General features: G+C 30.8%; 1 long non-coding RNA gene across 2 annotated transcripts; it reads right to left on the bottom strand.

Moving 5' to 3' along the window:
• Positions 1-12,699: 12,699 nt before the first annotated feature.
• LOC146924633 (uncharacterized) lies at positions 12,700-15,498 on the bottom strand. Of its 2 annotated transcripts, XR_015010224.1 has the most exons (4): positions 15,113-15,498; positions 14,706-14,968; positions 13,004-13,166; positions 12,700-12,901 (listed from the first exon to the last, which is right to left on the bottom strand). It is a non-coding gene; the product is annotated as an uncharacterized LOC146924633 (long non-coding RNA). The 2 variants fall into 2 exon arrangements; XR_015010223.1 differs by having other exon boundaries at positions 12,700-13,166.
• Positions 15,499-16,890: the final 1,392 nt, after the last annotated feature.

Genomic DNA, 16,890 nt, shown 5'->3' with positions numbered 1-16,890 from the left:
GTAATTTCTAAGTATATATTTTTTTTGTTGGAAGTAATTTATAAGTATATTATATTATATTATAAATTAAAGAAAAGCATATTAATTAAAGAAGAAGAAAAAAACGTTGACAATAAAATGTTTCAATGCAATGGTTCTTTTGTAATTTATGCATTCCCTCATGTTTCTGCACTTTGTGTGGGTGCCACAAAAAACACACTTTCTTTCCTTTCTGACATTGAACCAAACCATGGAAACACTATGGAAACACGTTTATCGAGAAACTTTCTATCCCTTGTGCTTTCTTTCCCTAACCTATCTGCTGATCAAACACACCCTTAATATTTAAAGTTGTGCGTTGATGATATAGATGCTTTGTAACCTAGATTGTTTTCTAGTTACAGTAAGTCATTATTTTGTAAACAAAATTATATTATGTCAGCAAATTAGATTTAAGTATTGCATACATCATTTTATCACTGTATAAGAAAGAGAACAATTTTAATAATATAACAACCCTTATAGTGTTTTTTTTTCTTTTTGAAGTTATCTTCACAATAGATAATCTCATTTGAGGTGTGTAAGACGCTAATTATACATATGCTTTTTTCATGTAATAAAAGAGACATTTAATGTATATCTCTCTCTCTTAATCGATGGTCAAACTTTATTTCAATACATTATGAAAGTCTATCTTATTTCTCTAAACTCAACTCTCGTCGGTCCCTATAGTGTTTTTTTATTAGGGTTAAATATGTTTTTAGTCCCTACATTTAGTGAGACTTTGAATAATAGTCCTTGCCTTTCATAAAATGTTTTTAAAATCCCTACATTTTTATTCCGTTACCAAAATTGATCCCTGCTGTCTATTTTTGCCTAATAAGCAAACATAATACTGATGTGGCAATATTTTTATTTTATTTTATATTACTTGTAAAAATTAAAACCAGGTTTGGGCCAAATGATTTGATTCAACCCGGTTCATATGGGTTTGACCCGTGTTCATCTCTTTCTTTTTTTTCGTCCAGACCATTGTTGCTGCAGGTTCTATTCTGGTTCATAACCAATCATCCCTTTAGCTTTTGCGACACCCACCCTATCAATGGTATTTTATTTCACCACCCCATCCCTTCCTCTTCTGTCTTCTGGTGTACAACTCAATCATCTCTCCACATCAACTCGGAAACCCCTAACTTCCTCCATTGTCAGCCGCCGGAAACCACCCGCCACTGTCCTCGTTTGTATTTTTCTGCATAATTCTCAAAATCATCATCATCGTTCACCCTCTCTCTCACACACATGCATCTTCCTGCATAATTCCCAGAATCATCATCTGAAAACAATGACGCGAGTAATTTTTTAGATCTAGCTTTGACGTAAGATCCAAAAACAACAACGAGGGTGGTAAATGTGAGAGTAGGAGAGGCAACATCATCAGAAGAATCACGGTGTTGTGAATGTGATTCAGCATTTCCTCTGAATAGAAGAGGACTTGAAGAAGAAGATTTGATGATTCTTTTACTGTCCATGATGATTTGTTTGTTTGCGTAGAAATGAAATTAAAAGAGCTAGTTAATGGTTAGTGTGTGTAGTATATCTATGATTATGAATATCAATGGTGGAGTTGACCAAAATTGGTTTATTGTTAATGGTGTGAGAGGGAAGAAATTCATTGAGGTTGTTGTTGTTGTTGTTACTACTAGCTTATGTTGTTGTTTTTAGATTTTTGTTTGGTTTAAGAGAAGAAAAGGATGAAGATGATTTTAGATTGAAGATGAGAAAGATGAAGATGAAGAAGAGAGAGATGTAAAAGATGAATGTTGTCTGGTTTATTAGACTAAATTTGAATTATTTATTTTTTTACAATTAAATCTGCCACATAAGACAAAAAGTGGGTCCCACTCATTGTTACATCAACTTTATGTTAATGAAATAGACGGCGAGGACCAATTTCGGTAACGGAGGAAAAATATAGAGATTTTAAAAACATTTATTAAAATGCAGGGACTATTCTCAAAATCGTGCAAAATGTAGGGATCAAAAACATATTTAACCCTTTTTATTATAAACAAATTTAGTAGGTTTTGTTTTTTGTTTTAATGGTAATTGTTAAGCAATTAATCATTAGAAAAAATAGTGACGGTTTGTAACAAAAAAATAATAGTGATGAAGTTGAACCCACAACTTTTTTTTTCTCTTTAACCTATGTATATAAGTTTATTGCTAAAAAATTACTAAACAAACAATATCACTCTATACACATTAGAAAAAAAACAATATCACTCTATAAATTTATTATCTTTTGTATGATTTGTATCACTCATATATATAATCCTTTTTTCACTCAAATAGAATCGAGACATTTCATTGCAAATAACGTCAATAATACAATTAAGAAGACGTTTCATTGCAAATAACGTCAATAATACAATTAAGAATATAAAGAAACAGGACAAGAAGCATAAGAATTAGATGCTCATGAACTCTACAAGTAGCTTGTCTCTTAGAAAAATTGCTTACAACTCATTTCCAAAAAAAAACATTATGGACACTCGATGTAGTAATCTGTTTGAGAGTTTATAACAACAACTCACAAGCTTCGTCTTCTAATGTTGTCTTCTACACTTTACACTAGTTCATTCGAGCCACAAAGTAGAAAAATTCCCAAAGTAGAAAAATGTCAGCATCAACACTGCATTTAATATAACATGTTGGTGAGTGACCCATGTCGCTCTTTGTTTAGTTGTATTTGTGGCTATTGGTGCACAATCATTTTAAGGAGACACGTTATTTTGTTGTCCAACATCGTATCTATATACAATATACGAGTGTAGATACAATTTTGTTTTATATTACTATATTTTTTTCCTGTCTCTTTTTTTTTTTTTTTTTACGGTAAAATAAACTTCATTCATTCAACAACTAAAATAACAAAATTACAATCAAAATGATAATGAATTGGGACAATCCCCATCCATAGTTTGAGAGCAGTACAAGTTATCAAGATAGCTAAAAACCCCCCTAAAAATACATACAGTACTTTCAGAAAACATTAAGAAACCAAAATACAAATCGTAACACCCATGCTAAAATCTTCCACATATGGCCAAAGGTCACTAATAATTTGAGATCCACAGTCTTTGATTTCATCCAACTTCGGAAAAAGATTATTACAGGTGTTCACACATATCGACTATAAATGGTCTCTGAAATGACAAATTCTGCCACATGTTGAGAAGACAATTGCGTGATTGTAAGAAAAATGAGTTCATTGATAACCGTCATAAGTCTCTTACTTGTAAAACAGTACCTATGAACACAAGTCCTTCAGAAGCATTTTAGCAAACATATAAAGTACAAACTTGAACTCAAATAAGGAACATAGTAAAAACCAAGCCAAATAACATAACAATAAAAGGAGAAAAACAACCACAAATATTTTTCCCCTCTCTTTATCGAGTAAACATTACATCCTAGTCGCCACATAAAATTCCTAACTTTTAACGAAATTCGTAGAGACCATAATCTTTAGCTTATTCATATTAGGAAATCGTTCATCACATACTCGATAAACACTCTTAACATTTTTATCCTCCCTTCTTATTTATCAATAGTTCATTCCACATGCCTCCCCTAGCATCAATTCCACATGCCTCTCCTAGCATCAATATAAGATCATGATACTAAAGATTATTCTATCCGTGAAATGTCCTAAAATCTAAACCAAAGAGAGAGTCGGTCTAAGAGCAAGGTTACCAAAACAATGACTTTAGTCTCCAAAAATGAAAACAGCAATGACTTTTGTAACACCTCGTTTTCCCAACATGAAAATTTCATTTAAAATCAGAGTATTTTGATCACAACGGAATGTCACATACTTTAATTAAATCATAAAATGGATAATAATAATAATCCTTCAAATTCAACATCATGAAAAATCTTAAACTATTGCAGCGGAAAATAGTTCAACATTTAAAAGTCTTGGCACGCAGGCCTTATTGAAAAATCTCATAAATTAGTTCATAAAAGAGACACGTAAGGAATAGAAGTAAAAGCAAGCCCCCATCCCGTTACGTATCAGAGCACCTAGACACCAACTGAGAGTCCACTCATGAACGCCTCTAATCTTTATTACCTGCACATTACCCACGGTCGAGGCAACATATACGCAGAAGGGGTGAGATTTCATAATCAATACATTAAGCATATAATCCAATAAAATGCATTTAACAACTTAAACATTAATAACATATCAACAATTAACAATTAGCATAATTTTTCATTACATAACAAATACAATCATCAATACCATTACTAATTCTCATCACAAATCATAATCAACTTAACACTCAACTTGACGACACAACTCATCCTTGACCATGCAACTCTATCAACTCGACAACATCTTGACAACTTAAACATCATGAACCTCTTGATATGCAAATGCATTTGGTACCAATACAGAGCATCAAGCTCCCAACCAACTTATATGAGCGTAATTAGGCTCTTCAAGGCATCAAGCCCCCAACATAGTGAGCAAAAGCTCCAGGGCATCAAGCCCTCACCAATCATGTGAATGACTAAGCATTCCAGGGCATCAAGCCCTCAACCAACTTATATGAGTATGCAATGGACTAAACTTCCAACAACTTAGACAACGACGTGTACAACTCATACGACTCATAATCATGGACAACTTCTTAAATTCCAACAACATAGACCGACTCATGCAACCTCAAGACACTAACAGTCGACAACAGAAAACAGCAGCAACATACAACAATTAACAACGCTTGAATGTGTTAACATTCACATAAGGAATTAATTACATCAATATAAATATCATAAAACATCATTATAGCATTCATGCAGCAACACTTCTAATTTTCAGTCACCATAACAGACTTCTGGAGCTTATGAAAGCATCCTAAACAGCTCTCTAACTTACTTCTAAGGTCATCTCAAGACTACACGTGCGAAAGGATCGCATCGGGACAATTTTGGGCAACTAACAGCTTAACTCGCAGTGGCGAGTAACTTCACTCGCACTGGCGAGCAAAGTGTGCATTCTGGGTTCCTACGTATTTACTCGCAGTGGCGAGTTATTCTGCTCGCAGTTGCGAGCTCACAGGTCACTCGCAGTTGCGAGTTGCATTGCTCGCAGTTGCGAGTTCTGGGTTCTAGCTCGCAGATGCGAGTGTTCTTGCTCGCAGGTGCGAGCGATGAATGTCAGTACGGCCAGAAACCTAAAAATCACAACTTTTCACCTATATTCATGATTCCTTCATCCAAATAGCATCTAATTATCATCTTAAGTCATATCTAAGGTCTGTATACTAATTTTGCATCAATCTAACATCTGTTCTTGATTTATTCATCAAAATTGATCCTAAACCTAATTCTCAATTCTCACCAAAACTTAACCTAATCATGCTAAATTCATCCTATAGAATTATACCCTTAATAATATTGAAAATTAGTCTCACCCTTACCTGGTTATGATGAAATCGCAGCTCTCCCTCTGGTTCTCCTCTTTTCTGACTTTTTCTCCCTTTTTCTCCAAAAACGTACGTATTATGTTTTCTAACTTTTGTTGTCTATTTATCTCTCCTAATTACTCTTATCACTACTAATTGCTCATCTCACAACACAGCCCAATTTTTAATATTTTTATTTTATTTATCAAATCTTATTTTATTTAATAATAAAATAAGTCATAACAACATAACGACTTCACCACAACAAAATATCCCTCATAATTCAGTTATAAATCATATAACCCATTCAACTTCATAAATCATAAAATTCACACATATCAGTCATGAAAATCACGTAAATCATATATATAAATATATTTTTAAATAATCGAATAATTAAGACGGGCGTTACAACTTTAGTCTCCAAAAATAGGGTTAATACCCTTTTTAGTCCCTGTAATATCAGCGAATTCCAGTTTTAGTCCCTGTAAAAAAAAAAAGTTTAGATTCTGTCTCTAACATTTGAGATTCTTCCATTTTTAGTCCCTCACCTGAACCAGTCAGCAGAATCTGCTGACGTGTCATGCTGAATGTGTAATTATTTTTATTTTTTTATTGTGCACACGTGGCATTTGTGATTTTTTTAATAAAAAATTCTTAAAAAAATAAAAAAAATCTTAAAAAATAAAAAAAAATCTAGAAAAATTTATAAAAATTAAAAATAAAAAAAATGTGAAAATATTTTAAAAAAATCTTAAAAAATAATGAAAAAAATCTTAAAACGCTTAAAAAAATTTAAAAAGTCTAAAAAAAATTTAAAAAATAAAAAAAATCTAGAAAAATTTATAAAAATTAAAAATAATGAAAAAAAATCTGAATTTTTTTTAAAAATCTTAAAAAATAATGAAAAAATAAAAAAAATCTTAAAACGAAAAAAATCTTAAAAAATTTTAAAAATCTAAAAAACTAAATTATTTCTTTTTTTAAAAGAAATAAGATGCCACATAGATTATGTTGTTGGTTTTATTTAAAAATTAAATAATAAACAAATTAAAATTACAATTTAAAAACCCAAAAATTAATTGTGCTCAAATATGAAGAACAACAACAAGAATTTATCATGTACTGCAATAATAACATGAAGAAATTGAAGTCGAACAAGACAAGCTCAAACCCATAAAATGAATTTTACCAACACAAAAAAATCAAGGAGGTAAGAATTGAACCCAGATCTAACAACAAATAAAGGATATCTTTGAAATTCACAAAGATTTTAGGCATATGACAGTGGTGGTTTTTGGCTTTTCTGTTAGCTAGTGCAGTAGCTTTCAATTTGGTTTTTGGTGCCTGGCTTGGTTTTTGCGCCCACGCTTGATAGTGGTGTTTGGCATTACCAGCTTTCCTTGTAATAACACAAACTCTTCTTCTCTCTTCATCCCCTACCTCATCAAATTCATCTAAGTGCATGAGGAAAAAAACTCACAAAAACACTCACAATTTTCCTATTTCCATTTCCTCATCAATCTTCAAACCATATCCAAATCCGAATCCGAACCATTTCCTCAAAGTCAATTTAGGGATCTAAAGTATTTTGCTGTTCGATTTAAAATCTATACAAGATTAGGTTGAATTTGTGCTTAAGCTTTCTGGGTTGGATCCGAATCCCTCTCTCCTGTTCAGATTTGCGTTGTTGCTGTTATTGTTTTTGTTTTTGTTCTTGAAATTATGTGGATTTGTGAATCGTTTTTTTATGAACATGAAGCTTGGTACATATTCTTTTACTTGTTGAAGCTTGTTCTTGTTGCTTGGGAAGAAGAAGAACGATGGAAGAAGATGGAAAAAGGGGTATTTGATTTTTGTAGTTTTTTAATTGTAATTTTAATTTGTTTATTATTTAATTTTTAAATAAAACCAACAACATAATCTATGTGGCATCTTATTTCTTTTAAAAAAAGAAATAATTTAGTTTTTTAGATTTTTTATATTTTTTTAGATTTTTTTCGTTTTAAATTTTTTAAGATTTTTTATATTTTTTCATTATTTTTTAAGATTTTTAAATTTTTTTCATTATTTTTAATTTTTATAAATTTTTCTAGATTTTTTTTATTTTTTTAGATTTTTTAAATTTTTTAAGCGTTTTAAATTTTTTCATTATTTTTTAAGATTTTTTTCATAATTTTTTAAGATTTTTTAAATTTTTTCAGATTTTTTTTTATTTTTAATTTTTATAAATTTTTCTAGATTTTTTTTCGTTTTTTTATTTTTTTAAGAATTTTTTATTAAAAAAATCACAAATGCCACGTGTGCACAATAAAAAAAATAAAAAATAAAAATAATTACACAGTCAGCATTAGGGATGGCAAAGCGGGCTGGCCCGCCCCGTTTAGGCCCGCCCCGTCTAAGCCCGCTAAAAACGAGACGAGACGAGCCGAGTCAAAATTAGTGACCGAGTCCAAAATCTCACCCCGCCCCGTTTAGGGGCGGACTTGCGAGTTGGCGGGCCGGCCCGCCAAATAATTTTTTTTTTTTTTTTACAACTTAATTGTTACAAAAAAAACTATGTTAAAACTTTTATAATAAAAAAAAATATAAAAGAATAGGTAACAAATAAATTTGTGAAAAACAACATAATTAACAAATTATCGAATTCAACATTATAATTAATAGAAAAATAAGGCAAATGCGCAACATAAAACAAATCATAAAATAAATCCAACCACCAAATTAAATCCAAAAGGATAAAATAAGTCTCAATAAATAAACTCAACAACCAAGGTAAATCGAAAAACATAAAATAAGTTCCAAAATAAATCCAACAACCAAAATAAATCAAAAGCATAAAATAAGTCTCAAAATAAACTAAACAACCAAGATAAATCCAAAAACATAAAACAAGTCTCAAAATAATCGCAGCAGCAACATAATTCTTTTATTAAGTCAATCAACTCCAAGTTAATCATCATCTAAGTTATACTTATGAATATATGGTGCACCTCCTCCTCCTCCTCCTCCTGTTGTCGTCATAACATAATTGTTTTCAACGAGTTAAGCGGGCCGCCCCGCCCCACCCCGTGCCCGCCCCGTTTTTCAACGAGCCGAGTCGAGCCGAACCAACTATAAAAAGCGAGTTCAAAACATCGACTCAGCCCACCAAAAATAACGAGTCAAACGGGCCGGCCCGGCGGGTTAAGCCCGTTTTGCCACCCCTAGTCAGCATGACACGTCAGCAGATTCTGCTAACTGGTTCAGGTGAGGGACTAAAAGTGGAAGAATCTCAAATGTTAGGGACAGAATCTAAACTTTTTTTTTTACAGGGACTAAAACTGGAATTCGCTCATATTACAGGGACTAAAAGGGGTATTAACCCCCAAAAATAAAAACAAATTTTACTAAAATATTACTATAAGATATCAAAAGACTTCATCATAAAATCCGTCTTTAGTCTTCATAATAATTCATTTGTGTTACTGTCGGGTAGGTCAGGACCAAATAGTGTGCCAAATATTTATCAAAAAGTTATCACCAATCTTCCAACAATTTTATCTATCTAACAATATTTAGAGGTGGAGTTTAACATGGGAAAGTTTAATCTTTTCCCACCATGGGTCAAATGGGTTTTTACCATTTGATCAAAAGAAGACCATAATATTATTGTGCTCTCTCAGCATTATATTTTTTTCACATCATCTTCCCCAACCATTCTCTCTCCTCTCTCTCACCCACCATTGCAGCAACTCAATCCACCACCAACCTCATTATCACAATAACACTTAGTCACTCACTTACCAATGGCTTCTAATTGAAAACCAAAAAATGAAGGTAAACATAATCATCATCGAACTCAAATATCAAGTCATAAAGCTTATAACAACTACATTTCACTCAAAGATCCGAATCTATTATACAAGTGTTGTTCTAGATCTGACAAGCTGAAATGTTGTTTCCTCAACAAAAAAAAAAAGCAAGTTGATCGAAAATTGATTTTGCAAATTTCTTAAAACTAAATTAAATGGTGTTGTTAGTTAACGGCATGAAATTTTATGTCAATATCATGCCAAGATTTCAATGAATAAACATATTAATAAATCACAATTAATTTTTTTGAATCTTCAATATTTATTTGAATTTATATTCTGAGTTACCTTGATTTTTTATCTATCTTCAATTGATTTTCTGGGTTATGTTACTGTGAGAGGAGTGGAGTTGGTGGTAGTGGAATGATGGTGTGAGGATGTATATGGTAAAAACGTGAAGGAGGGATGATGGTTGGGAAAGAAGAAACTGTGAAAAAATATAGTGTTGAGGGAACATGATAATATTATGGTCTTCTTTTGATCAAATGGTAAAAACTCAATTGACCCATGGTGGGAAAGGATTAACCTTTCCCATGTTAAACTCCACCATATTTAGAATGTCAAATGCTACGCTAAATATAGTTAATCGTAATGGCATTAAAACATTCATTATTGAGTAAAAAAAGTTATCATCATTACGTAGAAATAGTCTTGGTGATTTTCGTAGTGCTGCAGCATAGTGGGAACCCTAGCTCACGTTAAAGGTAGTGATAATTAAGAGGTAGAGCCATGCTTTGGGCCCTTACTGATTGATAGATATTTCTTAGAAATTGATTTATCTTTATGCACCGATTCCTCTTTACATCAGGTTCGATTTAAAAAGGAAAAAAAAGGTCACATGAGGGTACTAACTTTTGTGTCAAATAATAAATAATTTATTTTCTTGTCAAATAAGTGAATTATATTTAAATAAAAACAGTTAATTACAGGGATATATCCACCAAAATATATAATATTGTGCATAATACTCACCAAATTACAAATCACCTTGAGCATAATATTGATGTTGAGTGGTGTCACATTCTTTGTAGGTGATTGAATGGCCATGCATGAAAAATTGAAAACATATACCATAAATGGATGGAAAATGATGTCAGCCTAACATTTTCAAACACAAAGTAGTGACTTAACAGGGAAAGAAAAACTAATTTTACACAAAAATTAAGAAAAATGGCCCATATGTAAATTTTTAAATATTTATAATCTTTTTATTTATTTATCTTTTTGTTTCTTATATATATTTCTTCCGGCAAAATGCAATCATATTCGAGACGTATCTATTACTATGTGGATATCTCTTATAGTCGGTCACGATTCAAACTTTGACTTGTTACGTTGTGAGAGCTTAATCATTTTTGTTAGACACAACTTCATTAACGATGAAACTAATAAGTTTTATTAATAGAAAATGAACTTACTATCTTAAACTTAAATATGATGGGTCATTATAATATTCAAACTTATATTTAGAAAAATTTCTGGTCATGCATGAGGGACAGATAATGGATGTCGTCAGTATTGTAAAATTTGAATGGATCCACCAAAATTAGGCAGGACCATTGATCATTGAAGTAGATAGATAGTCCTGCCTATACTGGAAACAATATGAAATAGCCTTTAAAAACCACGACAGGGTGATGATATATAAGTCCTAGTATAATTGATTTTGTCCTTTAATGTATTCTTAGGCCTACCAACTTTATGCCACCCTTTTATACAAGTAAGACATGAATACCGATTTGGACATTTGTTTGACTTGAAACTTTAGCATTTTAATTTAATCATTGTTTTTCAATATGCTATTTTAAAATTTTATGTAGTATGTTGCATTATAATTAAAGTGTTGAAAAAATTATTTTATATGTTTTTTTTATAAAGTTATTTTATATGTTTTTAATATAAATAAAAATAACTCAAAAACGCTTTTATGAGATGGTAAAAAATCTCTTTTACCTTAATCAGATATCTATAGTTTGAATATAATCATGAGAGTGCAACAATGTTAAATCTATTTATGAGAGTTTTGTTGAAAGATTAGTCTCTAAATTTGCGCGCAGAGGATACAAAGTTCACATAAAATAACATAAATAAAAATAAATAAACGGTCAATTTGATCCTTAAACTATCATTATTTTATCAAGTTAATCCCTAAACTAATTTTTTTGGTCAATTTTTTTGGTTACATCCCTAGACTATTAAAATCAACTAAAATATCTCTAAGATATGAAAAATACATCAATTTAGTCTTTAAACTATCATAAATGAGGGACTAAATAGTTAGATAGGAGAATAACTTATGAATCTTTTAATTGATTTTAATAGTTTTTTTCTTAAAAAATTAATTTTAATAGTTTAGAGACTAAATTTGTTAAATGTTGATAGTTTGCGAACCAAATCAACTATTTATTCAAGTAAAAATAAATCAACTATTTATTCAAGTAAAAATAGTAGATGTATGACATTATTTTTTCCGGAACAAGAAAGAGTTTAATTAGAATACTCTGACAGTGTAAAACTATTTTACACTATCCACCAATTAAAATTAGTCAATCTTACACATCAGTGTTTGTGTTAAAAATTGAAAAAATCAAATAAAATCTTCTCTAATAAATTCCTCCCATGTTTCCTATTATATGTATCTGTTTTTTTTGCTGCATTATGATACTTCGTACTTTCATCTTTGCAAATCTAGTCTTCATCTCTCTCATCTCCCACACACTTGAGAATTATTTGTCAGTAGATTTATGCAATGGTTGCCATTTTTTATATGAAAATTTAATTCATTTTTGCATTATTTTTGATATGGCTCCAATTTATGAACACTATGAGATCAATTGGTTGTCAAATAATGTGCTTTAACTAGACTTTTCACCCGTGCTGCCGCACGGGTCATATAAAATTGGAAAACTTAATTTCAACTAATATCATTCAACGCGTTACGATTCTTATACAACTTTGGTTCAAAGCAAAATAAAAATGATTTGACATTATAACAAACGGTCTACACGTTTCTAAAAACCTCTGATACACCACTTTTGAAGTTGTGTTAACTAAGTTGCGATATTCATCAAGTGAGCAAAATCTTCAAACCGCTTCTTGATGTAACCCTCGCTACTGCAACATAAAGCTGACCATGTGAAAACACTTGTTGAGGGAAGGTATATGCCGACTTGTTTAAGCGACTGCCTCTAACTTTTATTCATCACATGTATACACATTATTTACATTTTTTTTTAATAATAGTCCCGAATTAAAGACTTAATAACTCAAATGGTAGGAAATTAAAAAGAGTATACAAATAATTTCAATTAACATCATGAGAATGGCAGCTTCAGAAACCATTTCATAGCTAAAAAAAATTAGTTAAAATTTAAATGTTCAGCCAAAGGTTAAAAGTATGAGCAGTCAATTCTACAATCAAGTTTGTTATAGAGAGGTTTAATTGTAACACGTTATAAAAATGATTTGACATTATAACAAACAAATTAACACTTCATTTTACACAAACTCAGATACCATCGTTGCTTTAATTGTAAGTGTGTTTAGTGTGCATCAAATGTTTCTGATCTCCATGCTGCTGTATCGCTGAACCTGTGAAAGTATCATGTATAAAACGGATAACATAGCTTAGTAAGATATTCTTAAACTGAGTAGTGTTATGAGACTTAAAAAGAAGGTATGCTCAAATACAACATGTCTTTCTGTCGGTAATTCTTTCCTCATTCTGTACTCTTCATTTTGCCTTTAATCATAAAAAGTCAAGAGAACCACCCTTTTAGGGAGATGCTTTGATGTCCACGGATACCATGAGTGCTTAAGAATCCCCAATGGCAATATGATCTTTAACTCCTGCACCCTTGAGTTGAAAATAGTAAACAAAGTCAAAAGAAAGACAAAAATACCTCACAGCAAAAAACCAAAAATAAAATAAATTTATGTCATAAAAAGCATTTACGCATAAATAACTTAAGAACAAAAAGCCTAGCAAAACAGAGCAAATCTTTTAAACACCATACATACACAAATCGTAGATGAGGATGGGTTCTTAAAGGAAGAATAACTATAGTCCAATCATGCTTGAAAAAACCAAGAGGTCATACCCAAATTTTAGTTACAAATCAAACCAAATAACAATCTGAAACAGATTGGCATTTAATAGATCAATGCCCAAAATAAATTCAATAATGAATGAAAAATATGCATCAACCAATTCACTTAGGCAGCATGATAATCATGCCCAAACTACATAATTGAAAATTCTCCGAGCCCTTATATTCATGCATGAAATCATGTAAAAATGTTCTAGATAGTTATTTGAAATACAACCACCACACACACGACAGAAACACAACAATGCTAATTTGAAATTTAAAAAATATAAATTGATTAGATAGCACTACAATCAGAAATCTCATCAGATTACCAATAACCAAAAATCAAATTAAACAAATACTCTTACTCTTATTTCAACCAAAAATCTCATACATAGTGCATAAAGTAATTTTATGGTAAATAAAACATAATATTATGTCATATATCACTATGCCAATTCTTTTTCCTTTGTTGCTCCTAGCGATGGAACAAAATAAGAATAAACTCTAACACAAATACTCCAGAATTTGTCTCTACAAAACAGTTTCTGCTTAAAATATATATGTTATTGGATGAATTCTGCAATTGGTAAATTAAATCTAAAAAAAAAAAAACCAAATCTTTGCAATTCATAAATATTTGAAATTGAGTAACATAGTTAACTATGTTCAATACTGTTGTGAACAATTCTACATTACAAAGAAAGAAGCAATAAAAGCAACAAAGAAACAAATGATGAGTTCACAAAAAAAATTAGAGAGTAGCATCGTGGTTTACCCTTCAACATTTCATTGTGGATCACAACTTTCTCATGTGTTGCAAAGTGATTTTTTATTCAAAAAAGGAAGCTTCTCGACTTTGCTACAAAGTGGCTTCACATGGTTGCACCACCAGAAAATGATATTGTAACAGTTGGATTGATATGCATCAAATAAACTCTGGCTTAAATTAACGTTAAAAATCCATAACATGGTATATCTAAAAAAAGTTAACTGGATGAGAAAATAATCAAGGTTCATATTTTATTCCTTCTAATTCTCCCACATAACAGTACTGAAAGTTGAATTTACTGAGAAAATAAAAGAAAAGAATTCATTCAAGAATGTAACAGCGGTGAAGACAATTTCAAAGTCTGAATCTAAAATATACATTTGTAACCCAAAAAGAACATGAGTGGTAAAAGTGAAATATAATGAGACATTCAATCAAACATGTAAAGGGACAATTGATTAAAACTGGAAACTTTATACAAAAGGTGATGAATGATAAAAAAAATGCATGGAAGAAAAAAAAAACAACTCACTCTAGATCAGGATTTGAAGATGAACGAAGAATTTGTAATCTCCAGTCGCCAAATCTAAATCGCGTTTGAACGGAAAGCTTTAGAGACGCAAAAACCTTCAGTGATGGTTTTTTCAATGGATTAGCTAGACAGTAGGCAATCAACACCTCATAAAACCGTCACCGCGAGCTACGTAACCATGAGCTAGAACCGCATTAACTTCCTTCCTTAAATAAGCCTCTCATTAAGGATTCTATAGTTGTTCCTTTCAGAAGATAAGAATTCTGAAAATGAATTGAAAATAAATTTTGAAATGAAAATGAAAATGAATAGAATGGACATTATACAGAATGAATTGAAAAATGAAATAAGAACGGTGGGATTAATGAGATATGAGGAAAGACTATAATTGAAAATACCATCCTCACCTCAAATCACACCACCGCCACCGTCACCGTCGTCCACCACCGCCGTCCTCACCCTTTCTCCTCTCCGTATTGGTTCTATGTGTCTCACACTCTTCTCCAAACTACAACATCAACAACCTTTTCAGAGGTTGCAGGGATAGCCATAGAACAGTGCGGCGTTGCCGAAATTATCCAAGGAAGAAGACGGTTAGGAAATGAAAATGAAAAAATTGGTTCAATGTAGTGAGTGAGCATAGAGAAGAGATCTTAATTTCATTCATTAAACTCTTGCAAGATAAGAAGAAGGAATGGGTGATGGAGGAGAAGAAGCGTATGAGAAAAGAACAAAAAGAAAAGAGGCGGTGGTGGAGCTTCAGGAAGAGAGAAAGCCTTGGAAAAAACACGTTAGAAGGGAAAAGAAAGAGGCACATGTTTTTTAAGTACTAGGATTTCCACCCGTGCAACGCACGGGCGAATAGCTTTATTGTGACGTTAACAAAAGTTTACTTTGAACATATCACCAAATTAAAAATACATAATGCAATTCTTAGACAAATCAAATGCTACTGTCATCATGAAACTAAAGATGTCATTCAACCACATATAGTTCAATTTAATTTAAAGCAATTACATAACCCTGACCAATAATGATTAAATGACTACATAAGTTATAAGTGACACAAAAAAGTAGCCGACATTTGGAAGAGCAATTAATAGAAAAAAAAATCCTTCTTAAAAATAGATGCATCATCGCTTGATAGCTCCAAAATTATATACAAAATAAAACAAAGTTTTTGATTTTATCAATACAGCTTGGATAATTCAATTTAGTTGAACCTTAAATATATATATTTTGAATCAAAATGATATATATATATATATATATATATATATCATTTTGATTCAAAATTCATTATGAGGAGGAAGGTTCTGTAAGCCTCCCGTGTTTTGTGGAGGCATATGTTTAAAAGTGTCTTAATGAATGGGTAAACAAATAGTAATGTTTACAAAGATAAATTAAAAAAAAAGGAAGTAATTATGTTTACCCAAATTGAGGTTAGTCTCATTTGCCATAATAATAGTTGTCTCTCTATCATTAGTAATGATTCGAGTTACACTATGTGGGAAGATTATCTAAGCCTCTCGTGTTTTTTGGGGGCATATTTTTGAAATTATTCTAACGAATGGATAAACAAAAAGTGAGTAAAATAGTAATTTGTATGTTTACAAAGATCTTAAAATATAATTAAATAATAAATATTGTATTAAAAATATAAGTTTTTAAGATTTTGAGTTTATGAATGCACAATTTCTAAAGTTAAATTTCTACATTTAGTTTCTTATCTTATGCTCTTAAGACATGTGTTAGCAAGACCCATAAAATAAAGTGAGTAAATGCTTACCCAAATTGACATCGGTCTTATTTGTACACCCATAAGAACATTTGTTTCTCTATCATTACTAAAAATGTTAAGTAAATTGTGCATAAAAAAGAGAAGTGATACAAATTTTCAAAAGGAGAAACTGTATTGAGAATGAACAATATAAAAAAGAAAAAGTAAAAAAATCAAATTTTAATTTTTCAATAATATTTAATTTAATGAAAACCAACATCAATAATAAAAACCATTAAACCAAAATTGCCTTATTGGTTGGTTTCATCCCAATCATACTACAACGCACGGGGTGATCAAGGTTTGCTTGCATTATTTTATACTAATATGATAAATACATGCTTAGAAAGAATATTATTTGTTTAAGAAGAATAGAATATAAATTATTAATATGTGATTGAAAAA

Source organism: Medicago sativa, chromosome 5, assembly GCF_051527215.1.
Source record: "Medicago sativa cultivar Bolivia chromosome 5, Bolivia_mono, whole genome shotgun sequence".
Classification (NCBI taxonomy): Eukaryota; Viridiplantae; Streptophyta; class Magnoliopsida; order Fabales; family Fabaceae; genus Medicago; species Medicago sativa.
Note: the sequence above shows the minus strand (reverse complement) of the source record. Positions and strands in the feature narration are given on the sequence as shown.